The 25,058-nt window shown below is 44.5% G+C and overlaps 1 long non-coding RNA gene across 1 annotated transcript; it reads left to right on the top strand.

Annotated features, from left to right (window-relative positions):
- The first annotated feature begins 592 nt into the window (after positions 1 to 592).
- LOC141961395 (uncharacterized) lies at positions 593 to 25,058 on the top strand. Its single transcript, XR_012633763.1, has 8 exons — positions 593 to 814; positions 906 to 1,033; positions 3,645 to 3,805; positions 5,017 to 5,130; positions 21,466 to 21,531; positions 21,744 to 21,922; positions 22,192 to 22,241; positions 22,746 to 25,058. It is a non-coding gene; the product is annotated as an uncharacterized LOC141961395 (long non-coding RNA).

Here is a 25,058-nt window from a genome sequence, read left to right as displayed (position 1 = left end):
TCTGCTGCTTCTGCTGCTGGGACAATACTCCAGTGCAGAAATCTACTCACACTCCTCCAGTAACAGAATAACAAATATACAGCATCATCAGCTCCAGAAAATAAGAAATCACAGATCTATCTTCAAAATCTTTGGAGGATTTCTCTCTATGTGTACACATACAGTTAACAGTTTTACAGATGTATATACATGCATGTGGAATATACGCAGTTTGTATTGACCAAGGTGACCTGTGATCTTTGGAATATGTGTGGCTTGCCAGCTTTTCACAAGGCATGTGCTGCAGTGGAACAGAGGCTGCTATATAATCTGGATCCCCAGCCACATGAAGAAATGGTCCAGCACTATTTGCCAAGGCAACTGTTGCTAGATCAGCATTGGATGTCATGTGCTCAACCTGGCTTCATCCCAGGACTCAATTACAGGATCCTTTAGGTGACACCTGGCACATCTCACATCCACTCAGATCTGTCCTAGCCTCTCTGAATTAATGTTGCTTGTATCTTAAGCCTCTCAGTCATGAGAGGATCAGCTAAGAGGACCTAATGACCTTGTGACTCCCTTCTCTATGGCCACATGTAATCACAGGACACACCAGGCATGAGATGCTTCTCAGCTAATTTGGACATCTAAGAGACACTCGTCTGAGGTTAAGATAATTGTCAAATCTTCCCATCATTGTCACTGGAGAGGGATCAGCTCCTCCCAGAAAACTTCTTCCCTCCTGTAATGATTATCACACATACTCAACTGTAGAAGGAGCCCACAGGACTGTCATAGGTTTGGACAAGTCATTCTTAAGTGTTTAAGCAAGGTGAGATGAATTCCAGCTCAAGTGTATGGGAATTCATGGTCCCCACTGAGACCAATCTTCAGTGCATTCAAGTCTGTTTTTTCTCTCACAGATGTGGAACTTGGATCTGCAGCCCCAGCTGTAAAGATCTTACAACTCCAAAAGCCTCTACTGAAGACCAAAGTGAAGGTTGTCGGAAATTACTCCATCTTGGACCATTTCGCATTTTCCTTTCAGAAGGTAAGGGCACAGATACTCCTGAAAACTCAGTGGAATACAAGATTGCACTGATGTTTGGCTTGTACCTCACCCAGATAGACATGATAAATCTCCTGAGAGGTGCTTTTTGCACTCTGGATTGATCAGTTTACCAGTGAGCCAGGCCTGACCCTCTGTTGGGTCTTATTAAATAACACACTAGTTTTATTTATGGATCGGTATGTGAGTGCGTTGCTAAATAAAGTGGCTTCTCCTCAGATCAGGGTATCATTGGCAAACTCTTAAAAATCCGACCCATAAAATAAACAGACTCCAGGAGTTACCTGTGACTCCCACCACTGCAGTAACTTCAAGGTAACAAGAAGTCAATAAATCCCCATCAGCAAAATCCCCACTGGGATCCAGCAACTGAGACTCTGAAGCAGCAGTCATCAAGAGAAACTAGGTAATTCAGTAAAACATTAAAGTTCCCAGAGGAACCATATTTGGGCTGCCTTGAATTGGTGAGAGAGGCAGCCCTGACCACTTACCAAAGGCAAAACATAGGCCATTGAAGAGGTTCCTGTTTTGATAGCGCCTGTAGAGCCACTCTGCTGTCTGCTTGCTCCCTGCCTGTGATTAGGCTCTGTGTCATCCCTAGCTGTCTAGATGCCAAGGCAGAGGGACCCTGACCATATGAGTATGTTCTCATTTCACTGCTCAGGTAGGAATAAGTCCCTGTCGTTCTGTTCTCCTTGGTCTTGTAGATCCCTAAGCTTATGTCTGATAGCACCTTCAATTTGCAGCATGCAGTAATTCTGATTTCAGTGGGCAGAGCAAACCCTGCCTTTGCCCTAATGTAGCTGAGATCAGTAACATTTTTCCTGGGCTCTTTCAGCACAGGCAGCTTTCTGCTGTCTCCCTCAACAGACTGCATTCTCTACAGCAAGGAAAGAAATAACACCTCACAAAACGTGGCTGAGCACATCATTGTATTGATCCAAACCAGCCATGCAACAGCCAGGACAGGTACACAAACTGAATAGAAAGGATTTAGGAACCAGTGGGCTATGTTGCATTGGTGCCTTCTCAGGTAGACAGATGTACTTACAGTCAGGTTTGTATGGCCTCCAGCACCTCATCATCAGAGCATGTTGTAAAAATAAGTTCCTCTCCACCCCACTGTCAAGTGGGGAAGGACTAGTGAGCTTTATTGCATGTATGGGAACCCCAGAAAGCAGGATACATTCATCTCATCTTACTTCAGCTGTTCAGTCCAGCTGGTTATTACAACAGTCTAATAATCAGGGAAGCAAGGCCTGTACCTCTGCAAGACTCTTCAGTCCATCTGGTGATATTGGACAAATCTGACATTAGGCATATCATGCCTTTCTGGGCTGATTAGTGATTTGGTCTTCATCTGGGACCATATACCTAATGTTAAATGAGTTGAATCTCATCTTGAGGGAATCACAGGATCAACTAGGTTGGAAAGGACCTTGAAGATCATCTAGTCCAACCATTAACCTAAGGGAAGAGGGACCTTAGAGAGTTGTATGCATTAAAGGAGGGAACAAACCTGTCTCTCCTTAGTCACAGCCATGTGCTCATACCACTGAACCATTTTCTCTCTTATTTGTGTAAACTGAGGGGATTTGTGTTTCCAGCATGGTAAACAAGGATTTAACTACTTTCTCCATCCTCCCAAATAACTTTCCTTAAAATTAACATGGTAAACAGAGCCCTCAGTCTCAAAAAAAGCCCTTCTGCTTGGTGTTGGTTTTGTAACTGATCCTCTGCTGGAAAACAAGCAACTCGGATTTCTGCTAAATACAGCCCAAGAGAACCTCTTAACAATAAGATTACAAACAGTCTTATACCCTGCTCCACTGGGTCCTGTAACAGAAGAGTAGACACCCATCCATGGATGGGTTTGTAATCCTGTGTGATAAAGAAGCGTTAAGGCATCTGGCAGCACACAGAGAGCAGCAGAGAGTGCCTTGCTCCCCTCCAGCTTTGTGCCCTGCTTGTCAGACAAAGAGTGGACAGAGCAGCATCTAGCACCTGGGATCAGAAGCCAGAAAGAAGCTGTGGCCACATGCTGGGCATGTGTGAGTTGCAAAGGTGGTGGTGGGAAAGGAGAGGGATGTTTGACATAGAAAGCAGGAGACTTGACAGGCTAGAGTATTTTCATTGTGAGAATGGCTTTCAAAGAATGACATTTTAGGGAATAATAATCTTGTGTTTGTAGTTAACACCCTGTAAGGCTTAACTGCACTGTGACCGTTACAAAGTTGTTCTTTCAAAATGAAAAGTCTCACATAACTAGAGAATGTAGAAGTCTGTCTAACCTGCCTTTGAAGATTTTCCTTCCTTCCTGTCCCATAACAATAAGTGCACACAAATAGCCTGATGTATCCATAGAAGCACAGTGGCAGAAATCAAAGATCAAAACAAAGATGACATGTAAGGAGGCAGAGTCATAGACAGGAGAAAACCAGGCACTATGCTACTTCTCTTGACTGGGGAATAGCAAGAAACTTGCTGCCTATCACATAGTCTAGGAATACGTGTTGGAACTGTGCCTTCTAAATGTCTTTCCTTAAGGTTAGGCTTAAAAGCACAAAGCAGCTTACAGCACTTTCATTCGTAGGTCTCAAAGGGTGCAGTGCAGGGAGGAGCATCTGGTAATCCCTACTGCAGAAGGGAAAACAATGGCCCGGAGCATTGTATCACTGAGTAGCCAAGTTGGGAATCCCACCTGAATCAATCCTGTCTCTGGACAAAGCCGTGACTTCCCTATGAGTACAACAGGTAAGTTTTTCACAGGCTGGGGCTAGGGGTTTTTTGGCATACTGTATACCTTTCCTTCACAAGGGAGCTGAGAATGACAGCTAGCAACCAGCCCCCAGCCAAGGCCTCACTGCTGCGAAAGGCAGAGCAGGGCCTGCAAGGAGAGTGTCTTGGTACAGTAGGACAGGAGTTCCAGCCAGGACAGCTGAGGTGAAAATCCTGCACAAATCCATATGAGACACCCTTGCAGCTCAAGACATCCATCAGCTAATCCTCCCTTTGGCAATCCCCCCATTTACCCCTTCCATCAAAGGAGCTTGGATTACAATGGCTGCTGTCTTAATGAGTGAGACTCTGAAGGAGGCTGGTTTCTCCAGGACAAAAAGTAAAGTACTTTGCACTGTTTGGATCACCTTGCCTCTTAAGAGAACCAGGCATTTAACAAACTGTTACTGAGCCTCAGGAGGGAGGCGAGTGCTAACCTAGGGAGCTGTGCACACAGGCTAGTTGGGGCCAAGAGAAGCTAAGTGCCTTGTCTCATGCCGCAAAGTAATCATGACCTGAAATGGGCACAGAATGTGCATGTTCCACCTTGCAGGTTTTTGAGCAGATTGTAAGGCCAAGGCCCTGGCCATTCATTGTCACTGCAGACCTAGTGGTGTTCTTTGGCGGAGGAAAAGTGTTAACTCACGTTTCCTGGCTGCACTCCAATTTGGCTGACTGTATTCTTCCTTTCTTAAATTCCTGCCCCAACCAACCAAACAGTTTTGACTGTTTGCCGATTTCCCCAATCGCTTGTTGCTGTTGGTTGTGGAATGGCCCCTCTTTTACCCTGGACCTCTCTGCATTGCATTGCTTAAATAATCTTGGGTTGTAAGGTTATCTACCATGACATTCCCTGTTCTGGAGAAGCACCTTTGCAAGATGGGTTCCCCCCCATTCCTTTCCAAGCCTTGGAAGTGTGGCTGTCACAAGGATGGTGGAGTAGGGTGGTCTCATGTGCTACTGCAGAGCTGATGTGCTTAGAGAAGGCTTTACAGTTTCTCAGTTCCTCTCATCGTTGTTTTCCCTGTAACTATCATAACAAACTGCCCATGCCCTTCTAATCAAAGAAATGTGAAGTCAGCAAGAGGCCCCAAATACATTTCCTGGCAACAATAAAAAAGTAAGTCTACTGAGAAGTTTATGCCAAGAGAATATTTCTAGTATATACAGTTCTGTCTTGTTCTCAGATGCCCATACCAAAGCAATTACTGTATGGGAGATGCCGACTGGCTGGAAGAACCTGTCCATTCTGGGTCTGTAATGGAGTCTGTGAGGAGATCAGCTTCCTGGTGTGGAAGAAAGTAAGTGTATGTGAGGAAGGGAGGCTGGGGCATGTTTATTTGGAGGGTAACCTTTCTGCACTGGGAGCCTACTTTTTAATTTATTTGGTGGTCCGGGAAAATTCATCACATCACATTCTTCAGTTTCTATTTCCACTGAGGTGATAACATCACCCCAGAGTCTTAGCTAGCTAGCAGGGATGCAGCTGTATAAAGTGCAGGCTGGCCATTTCATGATGGCAGTAATGCAGTTTGTCCCTAAGACAAACGAAGTTGCACAGAAGAGGTAGAATTCTGGGTCCAGCCAGGGAAATGCAGGTCCAAGGCCAACTCTGAACTTTGAGCCAGCTCACAGATGGTTTTTTCCATGTCTGCTTTTACTCCACCCTTCAGTTCCTCACAGATCAGATCCAGGGACACGTGTGGCCTCTATGTTCCTGTAAGCACGGTGACTGCTGTTTCAGACTTCCTGGGAGAAATGCCCAGGACGAGTACCAGGGTTTTTCAAGTAATAACCGAGAAGCATTTTGATTGTCTGGAATTGCAGGGCATCTTGGCTTCTGACAGCACTGCATCTTGCAAAACAAGGATGAGGGATCAATGCCTGCAGGAGTTGGCACAAAGACTGAAACACACGGTTGTGGCAAAGTGCTGAAAGCTGAGGAAGGTTAAAGAGGAAAGCTCTAGAGTGTAAGGTTTCCATGGTAGAGAATCAGTGGCTCTCCCAGTCACATACTCTCTTTTTGGTGCCATTCCACATGGTAGCATGAATACAGGGGAAAACTCAGTGTCTGCTGGGTCACAACCCCTTGCTATGGCATGCCTGGGTTCAGACTCTCAGTATTCAAAGGGATGTTGGGGTATTTACTCATGGAGTCTCACAGCACCCCTGAGAGGTGTCCTAGTACTTTACCACCATTTCACTCACAGCAGTAGTAAAGCAGTGCAGGGAATCACCCTGCACAGAGAGAGAGTGTGGGAGTGTCAAAGCCAGATAGAAAAAACTTGTAGCTGCCTGGTGCTCAGCTCACTGTTCTCCTCCAAACCCTGCTGCTTCCTCTGCAGAATGCTGAATCCACTTCTGAACCCCATGTCTCATGTTCCTAGTCTATCTTTACACCAAAATCTTAACAGCAGTTTAAAACTGGCATAATAAGTTTTGATAAAATGCATCTCTAAGCTCTTGCAGGCAGGGATTTTATGTGCAAAAGCTGAACTGTTCCTCCTGCAACACAATGCAATCATACTCTCAGAGAGTTAAAACAACCATGCGTGCCCTTTAAAAGAAGAAATCAGGAGGATTTTTTAGACATTTTTAGGCAAAGGTTCTTTTTTTTCTTTTTTTTTTTTTTCATGCAGCCTCCTTGGTAACCAGTTAAAACAAATTCCTCCAGACTGTAAACTAGAGATAATGGAGTTCGCCTTTAATCTCAGTCCGCTACAGATCAAGTTACCTCTTAGAAATTACTTATCCTGACCAAGCAAATGAATTGGAATTGATGTTCTTAATTGTTTTCTAAATTGCTGTTCCCCACTCCCTTCCTCCCCTTCTCTCCACACAGCTGTTTTGCATCAGAATCTAGTCTAATGGGTACTGTCACTCACACAAGGGGGTGAAGTCATGTGGTCATAAAAGAGAAAGATTGGGGGAAGAGAGGGAAATACCACCCAGTGCATTATCTGGCTGTGACACACACAAATTGAATAGAAATAATTCCTCCTAGGGGGCTAGTCCCAACAATGGACACAGTTCTGTCTTGGGCTAGAAAAATGTGGAGACTCACTCCATTCTCTGATACTTGCTTCTCTCTCACAGAGAAAGAAAATGATTAAAGCGCTAGTTTGGGACACAGGAAACCTGAGTCGAAATTGCTGACTCTGCAGCAACCTCCTTTTTCTAGTTTTGTGCAAGTTGTTTTGTTTATGCCTTAGTGGCTGGATTTGTAATACATAAATAATACAATTCCCTTCCTTTCTCCTCAGGGCAAAAATGGTCTTTCATTGGCCATATCTTACAAAAAAGCTTAACCTGCTATCTGTCTCCAAAAAGTGCTTCAGTACTCCCTGTGTTTACATATATTAGTCTCCAGTTCACTTGGAACTTGCACTGCAAAGCCTTTGGGCTCTGGGAGCATCAAGCCAGGACTTAACACCAGAATCCCATCTGTCCACATCCTCTGAAGTGGGGACAGATCTCAAGTCTTAAGCAGGAACCATCTGCTGAGGATATTTTGCTTATATAAAAATCATTCCTGCATGTGAAATGTGTGCAAGCAAACTATTTCACCAACTTCCATGCCCTGCCACTATGTTCCCTTCCAACCTATAAATGATCAATAATCCCGGTTTTGCTGTCAACAGTTTTCCAAAATTCAGCTGTTTCCTTTCAGATCTTGTACTTCCATGGATTGGCAACTGGTTTCTGCTCATCTGTCCATTAAGAGTAGAACCTAAAAGAGCAGAGGTTATCCTCTTCTTAACCTCTCCCAGAAGGTCTTTCTTGACAAACAACAGTCTATCACTCTTGTTACACTGTCAAATTAGTTTTCTGAGGGAGACGAGGGAAATGGAGAATTTGCTGCCCACATAAAATGCTGAAGTACCTGCAGGAAAAGCAGCAGACTCTTGGATACCTGTTTGTAGTATCTGAGAACACTGTGTAGAATAAGTCCAAGAAAAAATGGTGGGAAAGAAGGAGTTTATACAAAATGAGTTTAAAAAAATCATGGTAAGTGCTGGAAGTAGTAAGGAAAGCTGACTATCATAAATGTGGAGATTTTTTCCCTCCTTTTCAGTAAGGAGAACATGGATTGATTAGGCTCACTGCAGCACTGCACACAGCTCCCAGGTGCCAGATCATTGTTGACACTAGCAGAAGCATGTGCATTTACTCTGCAAATTCTAGTCTATGAGAGCTGCACATTAAGCATTCTTCATAAGTGGAAATAGACACTAACACTGGCTGGCCTGTCCTTACAGACACAGACACTCTGTTTAAGCAACCTTGTTTCTTAGGAAGTGTAATGCAAATGGTTATGGTGATTCATATTAACATCACAGTGCAAATACCCTTACCGCCCTGGAGGAAGGAGAAGGAAAAGAAAATCTACCTGTGATAAACCTTAGTTTTGTGACTTGATGTGGTTATAGAGAAAATGGTGTGAGAATCCAGAGGGGATGGCTTTTGCTTTTCTTTCTTCTTCTGCAATTAGTCATCTCTGAAACAGGTAGGTCCAAGACCTGGTCACTGTCCTGGAAGGAACAAAATCAAATGTGCAGGTGTTGGGTGTTGTGAATGAGGTTTTCAAAAGCTTGAATGGGAGTTGGGAGCACAACTTCCAAGTCGTGTGTATCAAGTACACCTAATTGTCTAAATCTGGGATTCATTCAGCTGTCTAATAGTCTAAGTGCCCAGTTCAAAGCTAGTTTTCAGAGATCTCTCAGAATTCAGGGTAGCCAGACAGGCAGTTCACAAGGCTGATACATCCTGCCCATCACAGGCCCTATGCTAGGAGTTTAGTTGCCTCTATCAGCAGTGTTCCCTTACTCGGTTCTGTCAAAATGGTCCAAAACAACAGACTTGATATTTAAAGTGACTAAGTATGATTATGGCTCACAGGAGAATGACCTCTAGGAAGGGATGGCTACAAAAAAGTGTAGGTAGGCAGTAGCATCCTTCTGTCTTCACATGCAGGCACTATTTTCCAGTCTGGGGGGGAAAGCAGACAATAGGGGATTAAAGCAATGCTCAGGAAGGAACAGCTTCCTTTTATCACAGGAGGATTTTTCTAGCTGTTAGAGCTATAAGCTGAGCTCTTGCACTTTTTGCTTCTTACCACATTATCAGTAAGGAAGAATCTACAACCAGCATTTTGCTGAAGAGGTGCTGGGAAGAAGGGAACCCAATGTGCTTTTTCTGTAGCAGTGTGTGCTAATAGCAGGAAGGAGAAAAAACTCATTTATGTCAATGAAGAAAACAGATGTGACCCTCAGATATTGCTACCCTTGCTGACATTAGGTACTTTCTGACTCCTTGAATAGCCCCATTCAGATCAACGTAGCTGCTCTTGGAGCAAGATTCTGCTCAGTGTTAATGAAGATGTCGGAATCTGTCCCACAGGGAATAAATGCGTTGAGCAAGAAGGGGCTCTTTTATAACCTCTTTCCTAGAACATGTTTGGAGGCCTACATTTGCAGCTGGTTCCTATCTCAAAGCCAGGACAAACCAAGCCCCCCTCACCAGAAGACGCAAGCGTGCCCAGACTTTTGGAAGTTCAGCTCCAAATCCAAACATTAGGCTTGATCCAAAGTCGATAGACTCCCAGTGACCTAAACAGATATTTGGCTCAAGCCTCCGTGACTTGGGCCCGTCCTTACTCAAAGCAATACACCGTACACCAGTACTACTGGCATGTCTGGGCCCATGTCTGTAAGAATATGATCCTTTTCCTTTTTTTTCCCGTTGCTTTTAATTTATTTTAGAGAAGGGATTGGTCTCAGGGAGGCATAAACTCCCTTCTTTTCCATCCCTGATTGAGTATCAAACTCCTCCGCTGAGATTTCTCCATGGAGACATTGGGTTTTCCTGGCAGGCAGGGTTGCAAACTACTCAGCGGAATGTCTACAGCTCTGCAGCTCCAGAGGAGCCAGGAGGCTGGGCATCCCAGCCAAGGGAAATACTGCTGTCGTCCCAAAAACACTTTCATGGAGACTGAGGTGCACACTGGATTAGAGGCAGCTAAACTGGCTTCTTGGGGTTTTTTGTTGGTTTCCTTTTCCCCCTCGAAAATCTAAAGCATGGGGAAGAGAAATCCACAGATGAGAAATCTGGGGATCCTTGTGGATGTTGCAAAATGTGATGTGTTAATGGATCTTTTTACTTCTGGTACTGCTGGCTTGTTCAATACATACGCACACATACACACATACAGAGAATAACTTGGCAAGCTTGTGTTTTCGTGGCACAGCACCAGGAAATGGGAGTTCCCCTCCCAACAGAGAAGATCAGGGCAATGAGGCAAAGGTGGGGAATCAGACCCAGCCTGAGTCTCAGTGGAGCGCTGGCCTGGACAACTTACACAAATAATCTCCAGGAGCTCTGAACCCGTGCTTCATTATGGACACAGACAGTGCTGTAGAGAAAAGACTGAAATTGCTTCTCTTTCATGGCATCTGTAGTGTAAAAACGGTTTTTGTCCAAGACATTTGTGGTCGGAAAATCCTGACACCTCATAAATTATCTTAGAGGCGCAACAAAGCTTCAAAAAGATGAAACTCAATGCTGAGGTCAGCAGGAATTTTTTTGCATCTTCTGCAGTGGAGGAGCATTTTCAGTCTCAGGAAAACCACCACAAAAAGAGGCAGCAAGAAGCGAGAATATTTATTGGCATGAGAGCCTCAGTGCTCAGGGGAGTAAGGCGTCTTCTATTATTTATTTTTGGCCACCTCTGTGTTCACACATCATCAGAACATGATCCAAGCGACCAGGGGCAGCCTGATGGTGAGGTGGCTGCTGCAGTTAGGTGACACTTCCAGGTCCACCCACTCAGGCTAATTACCCTTGCATAGTGCTGGGGGCTACATGGGTTGAGCACCTTCCAGGACTGATCTGACAACACTTTAGAGGTGAGGTGGGTGCGGGATAGGGGTGAAGTACTGCAAAACCACAGTAGGCTTCAGTGAGTTTGCAGAGAGCATGGAATAGTGTTGCAAGGAATAGTTTATGGTCTCTACCAGCGCATACCCACAAGCAGTCGGCATTTTTAAAAGCTGTTTTCCTATTCCTCTTGACTACAAATGCAAACCCACTGCTGGAGCTCTGGCTGCCCTGCTGCATGAGGCTAAGCAGGCTACTTAATCCCTCACACCTTCCCATATCTATATCTGCCTGACAGTTTCTCTTGCTCTCTTCTTGGATATGTCTACTTTGCTATACAGAGGAGAGTTTCATTCTTCCAGACAAGGTGGAGAAGGAGGATGCTGAGAGTGATTTCACACACAGCCCTCTTTAGCACAAAAACCTCTGCAAGGTTCTTAGTTACCATGTGTGGGTATTGAGGTGGCCACCAACTATCCTCTGCAGCACATTAAACCCCGGGGTTGCTCAAAATAGAGGGAATTGAGGTGGTGCTTGAAAGGAGAACAGACCTGGTGTCCAGCATGACCTGTGGTTCCCCTGTTGTGGTATGTGGCAGGAAGGACCTAGCCAAAGCCAGTTAGTTCAGGAAAGAAGGATTTTTTTTTTGTGAGGTGAAAAGTGGAAGAGATGTTTCTAAGAAGGCAGAGACTCCTGTCTCTGTCAGGAAGAAATCATCTGTCCCATAGAAGGCCCTGTTGCTGCTCCTGTCAGCCTGATGCTTTACATAACTGCTGCCATCCTGATCCATGCCTGGCCTTGCTCTGCAGTGCTCGTGGCAGGAGGTCTGGTGTGCTGCATGGTGCTAGAGTTGTGCCTGCAGCCTGGTGAGGGCTGCTTGGGAACGGCAATGCCCAGTATGTGACAGCCGGCCCTCCTGCAGGGTCCCAGCATCCCCCTTGTGCTGGGGGATGTAATGTAAAGCCAGTTTTGGAGGCAGGGACACTATCCCCTGGGACAGGGAATATCTCCAGGGTTTTAGGGTCATTAGTTATCCCCTTTACCGAGCGATCATCAAAATGGCTCCATTCTAATCTGTAGCATTTCCTGTTGCTTTTGTGAGTCTTATTCTGGAAAGTGAAGCTACAGGGTAAGCTGTGAACTGCTTTCCATTTCTGTGGGTGGACAAAACCTTCAGATTTAAAACTTCTCTCCATATGTTCAGCCCTCTGAGTCCCTAGCAGGATCTGACCTCCCTGCCCACTTAGTAAATCAATGGTTTCTAAGGCATGTAGAACTGATTTTATGGCAGCAAGATGCATTTCACTAGATTTATGTTATTAAACTGGAGGGGGGGGGGGGGAAGCCTCCTTTTATTTGGGGCACTCCTTGAGTTTTACAGGCTTGTTTGAGTAAGTAATTATTTTGGTAATGCTGGGGCCTCCTTTATTGAATCGTAAATGCATCCTGAACAGCTCTCAGAATAACAAGCAGACTTTTCCCTGAAAGTCTATGGATTGCCCTGATTAGTGAATCTGAACATTAATAGTTTACTCTCCGATTAGCTTTGCTGCTGAGGGCTGCCTTGGTTCACTTCTTGGGAGCTGCTCAGAAGATTGTGTATGTAAATGTTTGCAGGATCAGTGCCACAAAAGAAAAAAACCAACTCAAAAAGCCGTTTCTTTGGAAACATCCTCTCTGACCATGTTAGGAAAAAGGATCAGATAATTGGGATCTTTATGATGCTTATTATAAAAAATGTTCTGGAACTAGTTCAAGCACCAATCAGAAAACACATTGTTCCACTAAATCACTTTCAGATGCCATTTCAGATACAGAATACAATTACTCCTAGTTTAAAAATATAAATGTTCCCTTCATAAAACACACACAACTATTTTAATTTCTTTTATTTCTATCTGTCTTGGCTGGAGTTCAGGCCTTCCACAGATGATCTATCAACAGATTTTGTACCATTTATTTCTGCCAGGCGTTGTTCAGAGCCAGCTGTACGGTCAGAAGAGCTCTGTGACATGGACATTAGGACTTTACATACAAAAGAGCTCTTGCACAAGCCGGGGGGCTGGAGGCCCAGGCTTGGATGTGTATGTGCTTAAGAAATCAACTCAAAGCAAAACCTGGAACAAAGATTCTGCCCGAATGTTGCATTAAAAACCCACCCGACATGCCTGGAGGGGTTCCTGGCCTGTCACTTTTTGTTATTGGATAGCTATGGGTTTTGTGAAGCAAACTCCCCTCCCTATGTGGTGGCTGCCGCCCACGTGCCCTCCTTGTTGTTAGGAGAGCGTGGAGGCCATCTGTGATGAGCTCAAACTGCAAGTCTGGCCTGTTCATAATCGGGGGACCCACCCGCTGTCTGTGCTGTTTATGTGCGAGCACATGCTGAGGTGCAGGAAAACTGGGAGGTGTGAAAAAGCTGGAGGGGGAAAAAGCTGTTACGCTGTGGGCTGGATGGGCTGCGCACCCTATGATCGCCTGGAGTCAGCACAGTGTGAGCCCACTGCCCCAACACAGCCCCTGGTTAAGACATTTAGTGTTGGCAGACACAGGCAATCTCCTTCCTTCTGATTCAACACACAGACAGGCACCTCCAGAGGGTTTCTCATCCTCTCTATAAGATCTGACTCATTTCCTAGGAGGGAGCGTCTCTGCAGAGAGGTATGGAGGGAGCCAGAATAATCCGATAGCTAACCCCAGGGCTTTGCTAGGCAGTAAAATGGGTGAAAAAGGGTCCCAATCTGCCCAGCGGCAGCCCTGGGGCAGGCTCCTGAGCCTTGTGCTTTCATGCTGTAGCTGCCAGGCAGCAAAGAGGATTTTTCTGCTTCACCAGAGCACTGTGCTGCCTCCGGGTTGGGACTGTCTGGGACATTTCTAATGGAAAGCTTTCCTCATCGTCAGGAAATTGTCCTTCGTCATTGCTGAAATCCTTCTCAAGAATGGTTCTGTTTTGGTGAGCCCTGCCCCAGCCACGAGTCTGCGGGAGCGCAGCCTGCTCTCCTGCCAGCCGGCTGCGTTCTTTTCCAGGGCTTGGGGCCCCTGTGCTGCGTTCAATCCTGCTGTGGGATGGGAAGCCCACAGACACCCGGAGTGTTGCCCCAGAATCCAGACAAACCCCCCAGAGATGCCAACCCCCAACAACCTGGCAAGAAGCCCTGGGAACCTGGGATCAAAACAGGAATAACAAGGATTAGCATTCTACCCCAAGGCTAGGGATACTTGAGGATGCTGCCATCTTTCAGACACTCCGCGGGCTGTCCTTTTTTTTTCTTTTTCTGGGGCAAACAGAGGGATTTCTCAGCATCAAGGCAACATGAGAATCCTGAGGGCTGCATTTTGGAAAAATTTATATGGAAACATTTTCATACTTTCCAAAACAAAAGATGGTAAAGGGTTTGTTACTAAGGGAAAATTCCTCCAGTAGTTTTGCAAAGGCTGAGATTTCTGAGTTTCCTTAGCGCTGCTCATGGCTTCTTTCGGAGGGCTTTAGCCCTGCCATTGAGAGGAATGGCCTTTGAACTCAGTGGTAGCTTAAATACAATGTGTGAAATCCTGGCCCCAAGGAAGGCGGTGGACTTCCAATCGCTTACACCTGCAAGTGATACGAGGAACTCAACCATGGTGCATTAGCTGACATTGCTTGGGCCTCATGGTGGAGTAAAGGATCTGCTCTGAGCCAAACTCTTGGCTGGAATGACCAAAGGCAACTTTGCTCCTGTGTCTCCGAAGGCTGGGAAGTAAAGTTTGAATGGAGAACAAAGCCATTTCTGAAGAATGGATGTTTAGGCTGATATATGAGTTGAAGAAGCGTTTTATAGCAGTCTGAAATAAATATGAGAGGGGATTTTCAGAAGCACAGGCTGTTCTTCCTACTGTCGTGACAGATTTTGCAGTCAGAACAGAGTCAGGCTGATGCAAGGTGACTGTGGAAATTTGACCCTCAGTGCTCGGGATTTTTAGTGTTTCTGTCCAGAAAACTGGAGCTCTTGCTGAGGTATGATTACTTCTGTGATGTTTTGTTGTTACAGTTGTCATAGAGCCTCATTCAAAGGAGCCCCTGGTACCTTGCTGCATCCCTAAAGAACATGTGAGAGATTTTTGATCCAACAGGGCAATACCCAACCCAAGTCAAGGACAGCTCACAATCCCCTTCAATGAGTATTTTTTAATTATTACATATTAGTGTCATTAATCACTTTGTTTTTCAGCAAGATGGCTGTGGCCTTTGCTGCAACATGCTGATTTCTATGTATAAGAGATGTTACTGACAAATGTTTCATAACCGTTGCATTATGATGTGCTTCTTAGTTCAGGGATGCAAGTTTGGTCTGCAAACAGGAAACATTTTTCACAGATGATATGGGGAAATGTTACAGATCCTGATGTTGCTAACTAGAGAGGCATTATTAGGTCTGGGGCTATTCATCAGGCACTAGTCATTGATACATGTGTGATTATTCAAACCTTTCAGGTTTTCTGTTTTTCAAGACTATATTCCTAGCCCTTCTGATAACAGAAAAATTTCTTGCATGAAACAACTGCACCTGAAAGCCTAAAATAACCTAGAAAAATGGTGAAAATGTGTCACATTTTCTGTTCTTTTTTCTCTTTTTCTTTCTCCTCTTCCTTTTCGTGCCTGCCTCCTGATTCAATACTGAGGTCTGGCAGCATAGAATACTGCAGCGGGAAGAGAGCCAAGATTGTTTGTGCAGACGGGTTTAAGCTGCAGTATCAAAGGTGCAGCCTCAGATCCAAGTGTCACCAGAATTTGGTTTCTGTTCGCTCTGATGGTTGGGTCTAAGCTCTTCTGCACAACAAAGAAAGCTTAATTCACCTATGTGGAGGTGTGGAAAACCATGTGTCAGTAGTTATTAGCAGCAGTGGGACAAGTGTGGTGTTTCTAAGTATGTGCCTCTTCTGGGGCTCACTCCTCATTCCACGGTAACATTGAAAATGCCAGAGGAAGCAGAAGCAGCAGGAGCAGAGGTAATGGGCTCAGAATGGTGCCAGAATGCCACGGGTGAGTTTCCTTGCAAGCTGCCCATGGAGAGGGCCCGTCAGCATGCACCAACAGAGCCATATTTCATTTGCACATAAGAATCTGGGGTTGTCCTGGGAGGCTGCGTAAGAAATGAGGCTCCATGGTCTGTGCGAAACCAATAACAAATACTGCGTTCCCTCCTACCAAGAGATCAGAGCGCAGCGGGGTGCCTGCAGCAGAGGAAAGCTGGGACAAACGCAGAACAGCAAGGATGTTTGTTAGTTCTTCATTGTATCTCTTACCAAGCGTAACTAACCCCACCACCATCAATAGGAATTGTGACCATGGATTGAACCCAGCTCCAGGACCTACTGGACATTTTTCATTAGAACATTTTTAAACAAGACATGTTATTTTTGTGCAAACATTAAAAAGTACCTGGTTTGAGTGTTTTTTCTGGAGATATGTAAAGAAAACCCACTTTTGACCAAAATGAAACATTTTTATAATGCAAGAAAGTCTGTTTCCACAGTTTTTGAGTGTTCTGAAATGTCATGTTTTCCAGTATAAAATGTATTTGGTTATATATTTTTAATGTTTCAGAAAATCATTGTCAAAGTGGAACATGTGTGCTCATATATTTATCAATATAGTTTGACTATGAGAAGCGTATTTTCAAAATACTACCTTATCACCAGTATAAAATGTTTTTACTCACTCTGGAAGAGCAAAGGAATTCAAAATCATGGAAAAAGCTCATGATATGGAGGACCAGAAAGAAGAGGAAGGCAGGCAACAGTGAAGAGAAAGAGAGGAGAAGGAAGGGAACAGAGGGCATTCAGTGAAGAACCACCAAGGTTAAAAATGGAGAAAAGCGGATGAAGCTGCTTGCAGGATAGATTCCCTGATGTGGATAAGTCCTGCATAGGACGACTATAGATAGTCCATAGCCCTTGCCCCAACTTTAAGGTCTGGTTTATGTGGGGTGGTATCAGAGATCCTGGGTTCAGGATGTTCAGGGAAGGCCCCCAAAGTGCTGTAGGCTCCGGAAACTTAAGGAGCACTGTTTCTATGCACTCTGGGAGCCTGGAGATCACCCAGAATAGGGGCAGAGCCTAGCTTGCAGCCCGACGACTTCTCCATGGCCAAATACTAGAGCAGGGCTGACAACTGAGGAGGATGGAGCTGATGCTTTTTACTCCCAGCACCTCTCTGTGACTGGCAGACAGACCTGTCCCCAAGGCCAAATTCTGCAGAGCCAGCTGCAGCCATCCCCCTCTGCAAAACACACACACAGTGTGGGGTTTCAGAGGCTTTCAGGGGCCTTGAAAACCACCTCTTGGGTGTGCTCCAGTCTTGAGTAAACACTTCAAGGACACCACCGAGGTCCCCTGCCTCTCAGGCAGCACAAGCCAAAGTGATAAAATAAAAACCCCAAAAAAAGACAGAAGAAAGGGGGAGGCCCAGGCCCAAAGCGCTAAGGATGTGAGTGCTGCTGGGCTTAATTGTCTTCTTCCTTGCTCTGCAAGGAGGAATGTTGCTGGGACAGCATTGCTGTCTTTTGGATTGTTACTGGTTGGGGGGTTTAAAGTATTTTTTTCTTCCCCCAAAGCAAACAGGCAAGTGGCATAAAGCAAATGGAATTGCAGTTCTGAAGCAGGGAGAGTCAGAGGTGATCCCAGGCTGCAAAATCCAGATCTGGGTTTTGAACTCCCTATGTAGCACAAGGCCGTGGAGGCCTTCAGCTAGGCTAGGTCTGCCACGTGGAAGAGGGGGCGAGCAGCCAACTTCAGAGTCAGGTTCAGGTTTGGATTCTGAAACAAACCTCTCTCACCAAAAGTTCAGGGTTGTTCCCAGAGGCTCAGGAGGGAACAGCCAATTCCAGCCCTTCTCCTCTAACAGGTCTTGGACTTACTGTAACAATTCATCTGGGCCCCTAATGAGGAGAGCTGTCTTCTTTGTGATGACAGTTAAATATGTGCTCAGGCTCATTCTTTAATCAAAGGTTTACATTATATTAGGCTTAAATTGTTTCTGTACTGTGGGTGCACCCTGATTTTACAAACCTTTCAGGCTATTCTGGTTTGGAACATGTGGAGAACTTCTAAAGACCATTGAGTTAAAGCAGGTAGATGTTTCCTCACAACCTGCAACCTTGTTTCCATAATCAGCCTTGAATCCACACGATTGACTTGTTCTACAGGGACGTGAGGGGCTGGAAACATCTGGGAATTATACACAAAACAAAAGCCTTAAGCTCCAATAATGACTGCAAATCCGTGATTGCTTCTTGGTTTGAAAGCTGGAATTCTCCCCAGACTCACGGGCTGACTGGACTGTCCATCTAGTGGTTGGAAAGGAAGCAGTTATGATTTGATCAATATTTCAAGCAAATCAGTGAGGTCGATTAAAAGTAAACTCTCAGAGCATGTTCACATTGTGGATTAGCTGCAAAAAAAAAGACTGCTTCGAGCTCTTGAGCCAGGAAAAAGCATTACAAGTCAGTCACGCCTCCTCATCCTCATGGCCTCCACAGGCACACAGTTGAAGGGCAGTTCAAGGAGATGGAGCTGGTACACACAAGGTAACCCCAGAGTCCGTGATTGACTCAGGTCAGTGAAAGGGGAGTAAAGGCAGTACAGTTACTGGGTAGGAAATAGGGTCTGTGAAGCATGCAGGGATTTCAGACATTGGGATTTTTTGCAACATTTATTGGAACAGACAGGCTAAGAGTGCTGAGGGATAAAGGATCCCAAATCAAACAGCCTAATTGGTCTCAAATGGAGTGACTAAGGAACTCTCTCCATTTCAAAACAGGTCGAATTGCATTTTAGAAGGAGATCTCTGAAATTTGAGTGGGAGGCCTGGATAGAAAAATGAATGGATGAACTCATAATTGACATGGATTCCATTATGGCTAATACTTGTGTCAGAGCTGCCACCAAATATGGCCTGCATATCCAGTCTGGGGGAATTCCCTTCAGAGATGTGACCCAGGTGAAGCAGACTATTTACCATGAGCCTGTGAGGAACTGAGACTTTAATTGCAAACATATGGCTGGGTAACTTTCCAGCAAGTGAAAACTGGGGGATAGGTAGTGACCTGCTCTGAAACAGATGAATCAGAAGGGCTTTCACTGTCTCCAATCCTCGTAGTGGATTTCTGTGCTCTCATACCACTTTATGCTGAACAGAAAATTGTAAAGAAAGGAAACATGATGTCAAAATACAATGTTGGCACAAAGAGCCCAGTGACTTCAGGAAGAAGGAGGGTGAAATTAAGTTCCCTGTAATTTTACTTTGACATAGTTCCTTGTTTGTGTCTTCTAAAAGGCAGCTGTCTGATCTTCAGGTTGCTCCTGTCCTACAGAAGACATAAGGGGGCTTGTGTTGTGAACGGTTCTGCCTGGAGTCAATTCCAATATGAGAAGATGGCATGAAGGACAAAATCATTGCCCACTTGTGATGGGGACAAGTGTAGCTGCTTAAATTGCCAGTCCTGGTGTTCAGCAAGTAGGGTAAGTGCAGCAAGGAGGACCTGGGCACCAGCTTCTAGATCTGATTTGTTCCAGGGACAATAGGGAACACCTCTGCCCCCACATCCATGATCAGGATCAACAAGGTGTAGAAGCACAGTTGGACCTACAAGGTAGCTGAGGCAAAGACCAAGGGCAAGGGCCCAAGTTTATAAAAGTGGCTTCCACATGAGGTGGGGAAGGGCACTGTAGAGGTTGGTCAGTTATTTCACGTTGCTTTTCACAGCAGTCTGATCCCAGCTTGCAGTTGCACTGTATCAGAGCTGGCCTGCAGTGCAGGCAGCCAAACCCCAAGGAAAGGGAAGAGGCTGCAGAGCAGATACCCAGAGCTACTCAGTGCCTTGGGAATGCAGACTGTGGGGTTCATCTTGTTTGTTGTTACCTCTTCTGACTTTTCTGAAGGTTTTCCATGCTTTGCAGAATAACTTTAATACTAGGAAGTCCATGTTTGTTTGTGCTTTCCTCTGGGACCTGGAAGTACGTCCTTAAGCATAATGAGGGATGTAGAACTGTTATCCTGGGTGACTGGGAAAGAGCAAAAGGGGACTGTGGGCTGGAACTGATGACAAGAACAGAAGGGATGAGCTCAAGGGAGTTTTCTTTTCTGAAAGTGTTTTTGTTTGTCAGATGGCCTTGACAGGACAAGAACTTAACAAGACAACAGTTACCTTGTGGTAGCTAGACAGGACTGTAGCTGAGTCAGTCAAATTTTGTTATGTTGAACAGCATCTTCTTCTGGGTCCTGGCTTGAGAGAGGCAGCTCCTTAGTATTGCAGATGGCCAGTCAACAGAGAACTTGCGCCTTTTTAGTGCTGGAGTTGACTCCTGAGTGTTGGAGGCTCAAGTTCTGGAGTGAATCCAGCAGCGCCTGTACTTGCTGTGGAGAAGGGATTTCTCCTTCCTTCAGCAGGTATCCAGGTAAGGCGAGCAGAAAATCAAATGTCGGATGGGAGGTTGGCTTTTGGAAGAGAACCAAAGATGAGTTTGAACAAATATGACAACCTGTGAGTGCGGGTTTTGTGTCTATAACTACACTCTTCCATGTGATCTAAATATTAAGGTTTGAAGAGGCAAAGGTTGTTAGTAACGTACAGCCTAATTGCTGCTTTGTGATGATATTTAGCAGTTCACACAGGTCAAAGCACCAGTTTTGGTCAGGATAATTTTTTTAAGAGCAGTGTCTGGGACATCTGTGGCAAAGGCACTGGTTATGCTGAGTAGTTCTGAGAATGAAACCAAGAAAAGTTGGGTCTGCAAAAACTGAGGCAATTAACAGTAAATATTCCCTAAACCAGTGACCACATGTCTGAAAAGGAAGATTTATGCAAAATGGGAAGGGAAGTTTCATAACAGCACTCTGTAATAAAATAACAACAGATATACACACACACTCATTCCAGATAAGATCAAATATCCAACGTCCAAAGATGAAACACTTTTCTATTTATTTTTCTCCTTCTGACTATGAAATACGCTTTTTTCTCAGACTGACAGTTCCAGGCAGAAATGCTGTATATAATTCTTTCAGCCGCTGCTGGGGGTGAGCTCTCTCCTTTGCCTTTACCAATGTATGTACCCCAGGTCTTTCTTGCCTGTTACTCTTCTTGCATATCCCAGTTCTCCTGCCCCTCAAGTCCTGCTCTCTTTGCTCTATGCATCCCTTTCCAGGACACTGGAATGCATCTCTACTTCACTGTTCTGTTGTCAGTGATTTTAGCAGATAACAGAGGTATGGACTGGAGTGGAGCCATCAGAGCAATTGTGGGATCTGTTGGAAGGGAGGAAATGCAGAAAGGAGAGAGAAAAGGAGTAAAAAGGTAGAAGTGGAAGTGAGGGGAAGTGAGAAGGGGAAGGTGGAGAAGGAAGAGAAGGAAAGGATAGAAAAAGGGTCCCAAAGAATGATAAATTACTTTGCTAAGCAATGTTATATATGGCCTAATTTATAGTAAATAAAAATATTGTTAATCTACAAAGGCTGTATTGTTCTCTTTTTCTGTTGGCCAACTACTGCTAACGTAAGCAGGAACGCTGCTCTGGGCTGAAGAAGTCGAGAGCCTAGCAAGCAAGCCTGGCGCCCAGACTGGAGCTGGAAGTGGGATTTGGCCTCTGCTACAGAAAGACTTTGAGGACTCAGACTTAGAGGAACCCAGGGAATGTGAGGCTGTTGGGCAAGCTTCAGATAGGAGCTTTTTGTCAGTGTTTCTCCTACAAAAGCTAATAAAAATACATCTTTAAATCTCTTCCAGGAAGATGTCAGAGCTCTCCTGCAGAGTTAACATGCCCAACACAGAGACCAACTTAGTCATTATAGGGTAAGGCATAGGGGTTTAAATCCTACTAGGACTTCATATATCCTGCAAGCTTACTAAAGGAGGTGCTGCCTTATTCTATGATGGGTACAAATGTATGTGTGTGAGTGTATATATATATATATGTGTGTGTGTGTGTGTATATGACTGTGTATAAGCTTATGCAGCTATATGTTTTCTCCCAATAATTCAGTAATTCTGCCTTCGGCTTGCAGACTCCAGGATCCTGGCCAGATGGAGCAAGAGAGGCTGCCAAATCCGTCAGGTTGATGGAGCCAGCAGGCTGCTCCACCTGACTGTCTGGAAGCATTCTTTTGTTCTCTTGGGAGGTTCCCAGCCCGTCTTCATTTCCTCTGAAAGAAGGTTCACCCATGACTGCCAGCATCTCTGTCAGGTCTTCTTTCCATGGGTGCTGCCACTGCAAAACCCAGAGACCCATGGCTCTTCTTAGCACTGTTTTAGCCATCTCCCAGCTGCATAAGCCCTGAAAATTTCCAAAATGTAGCTAATGAAGCAGATGAACACAGCAGAAGAGACATAGGCTCTTGGCTAGTGCTATAGCTGCTTTATAGAGATAGAGGAGATTGTCTTCTCAAAAATTCCTCATATATCTCACAACCTGGTGAAGACAACAACAAACCATATTTTTCTGTTCTTTTAAAGGAAAAGAACTTCTTTGTCAACACTGGGAAGAGATCCTGAAGAATCCTGAGGTGCGTGAGGAGGTAACAAGAAGACAGCTGAAATTTATGTTATTTTAAGTTTCTATGCTAATCTCAAGAATGATCGTGCTGAGAAAGTAAATCCTTTGCAAATGCTCATGAATCTCTGGTATTCAGGTGCCCTGCAGGAGAGATGCAGAGACACAGAAAAGATTTTCAGCACTTGATCTCAGCATGTGGTTCTCATTTGGTGCTGTGTTTTGCCTGTTCCTTGCCTGGGACAGTGTTCAGAACAAGTGGGGTTTTCAAAAGTGGTCCACATAGGGGAGAGCAAGAAAATTCCTGTTTCCCCCCCTGCTCAGTCTAAACAGATTGCTCCAACTGCACCTCCTCTTCTGGGTCCTCCTCCCAAGTACAGGTGAAGAATGTTTTTTTCACAAGACTTGGAAGCTGAGGCTTGTACATCACTTGCATTGACAGTTCTGTTATCCATCTGGAGTCATGCCCTACTGTTGCTCTGTCTGATGGGTAGTGTTGTCTCTTACTGTGTTTCAGGCTCATTTTACACCTGAAAGTGCTATCCTAAGTGCGTACATAGCAGTGAGGTGGAGCTCCGAAACAGGAGAGAGGGACAGCAGAGAAAAAGAAGAGGTGGAAAAAAGCACCAGCAACAAGCCCAGCAAGTTCAGTGAATGCATAAGCAGTACCATCAGTGTGTGCTTGTGAAATGCATATTTGGAGAGAGTAGCCTTACTGGTTCTGGCTGATTCAAACAATAGGTCTCTTTTACCTGTCATTAACATGTGAGATGTTCACCCTGGCCAGGAAATCTGTCGCTTTTTGTCCAGTTCACTGTAGCTTGTCACACACTGAAAAGATGTGCAACTCCATGCTCTTTTCTCTCTTCCTTAATGCAGAGGTTCCCAAACCATGACAAAGACCCCTATCAACCTTCTTTATGTCTTCTGGAGCACTTAGACCTTTATTGTTCAACTTTGAATAGAGACCTTTTAAGAATACTTGGTTCTTCAGGACAACTAGACTTTTATAACCTCACCAGCCATCCATAGATCAAGGGTGGGAAGTTCTGTTTTGGCCAAAAAGGTGCCAATTTTTGATTATTTTCTCTTTGATTACTAAAACACAACAAGAATTCTGGTGAAGAAGAACTGCATCTAAGAAGGAGCGAAGGATTAATGAAGAAGAAAATGGGAGATCTTTTTTTGCTGACGTGGAAAGGGAGAAAAAATAAAACGGCTGCTTGTGGAAACATGGAATGTCTCCAGTGTAATGAATAATAAGAATAATTTCAAATATATTTTCTGAGATCTGAACAGTATTTATATGCAAATACTATCTCAGAAGGTAGTGGGAAAAAAAATCAGTTTTCCTAACATTGGCTGGGAAACAGAATTTGCAGTTCTGGAAGACTTGCAATTTCCATAGGAACCAGATGAGATGAAGTAGACTTAACAGAGGTGATTAAAAAGTATTTTGTACTGAAAACAAACTTTCTAGCTGAATGACACAAATTACATTTAAGAGAGCAAATGACTTTCTAGTGAGTTTAAAAAAACATGCCAGTATCTGCCCTTTGGTAACTGTGTTAGAAAGCCTTAGATGGCAGAGAGCTCAGCTGCAGAGCACAGCCTTAGAGGACCCATGGGCACATCTTTGGGGTTGAGTTGATGCAAATCTAGTTTATGCTACCAGAATTTTGGGGTCCTGTTAGTACTCATACATGCAAAATAAACTCCGTGCTTCATAAATCGAGAAAGGACCTTCACTATTTTCTCTTGTTCTGAACAGAGGTTGGAGGTGAGTGATGGGGCAGAACACTTCATCCCTGCTGTCTGATGTTTGGTAATTTTAATGAGAAAAAAAATTATGGATTATATCCTGCATTAAAGATTTGTCTACTTTTGTCTTTTATTTTGGTTATTTTAGCAGTAATAATTTTGTGGTTTCTGTACTCACCTTCCTAAAGTGGGGTGCCATCACAAACAAGCAAGCTACTTCCTCTGTAGTGCTATTTCTGTTTTATTAGTGAACTAAAAAAAGAGCTTTGATCTACTGTTCAGCTTGATATGTAATGAGATATTTTAATCAAATTCTGCTCTTGACTGAACTCATGCAAGATAATACAGATATAATTTCTTGGGGTTTCTGGACAGTCAGATGGGATCTTGCAGTTAGATCTTGTTGGTGTGAGTTCGGTGGACACCACTGCAGGGACAGAGACCTTTCCATAGAAAATTCATTGCAAGATCGGGGCATAAGAGCAAATGCATTTGGCCCTGAACACAATTAATTAATGCATGGCTAAAGCTTGTTTATATGTGTTCCTCCTCCCACTGAAGTTGATGGTAAAACTCCCATGAAGTTCAGCAAAGTGGGATGGAATCTATACAGAAATTATTTTTCCCAGAACAACTTTGCAATAACCAGAGGATTTGCAAACTCCTCACTCTGACACATTGAAATAATTTGGGACTTTCATTCCATTTTGCTTTAATTGGACTTATGCTACATCTGAGTCTTCCTAAGTGGGTTGCTGTGCCTAAAATATGTGCAGGCATGTTTGCACTCTCTGAGGGAACATGGAGGTTAAACTAGAAGGTGAGGTTATGTTAGCAAGGATATTTTCTTTTTATACTGCTTCCAAAGGCAACCCTGTTTTGGGCTCACCACTCTGCCTTGACCGCTCTGTGCCTCGCCATACCAAATCATGCTGGGATTTGATGATAAAGCACATCCTCTTTCCAGGAGCCAAGCCAAGCCCTACATCCTAACTCACTGGTGTTCTGGTACCTTAGGCACTTTGTGGTCAGGAGGCAGACTGCAAATGCGGGTATTAGCTGTGGTGAC

The sequence above is a fragment of the Athene noctua genome, chromosome 5 (assembly GCF_965140245.1).
Source record: "Athene noctua chromosome 5, bAthNoc1.hap1.1, whole genome shotgun sequence".
Taxonomy (NCBI): Eukaryota; Metazoa; Chordata; class Aves; order Strigiformes; family Strigidae; genus Athene; species Athene noctua.
This window is presented reverse-complemented; position numbering and strand designations above follow the sequence as displayed.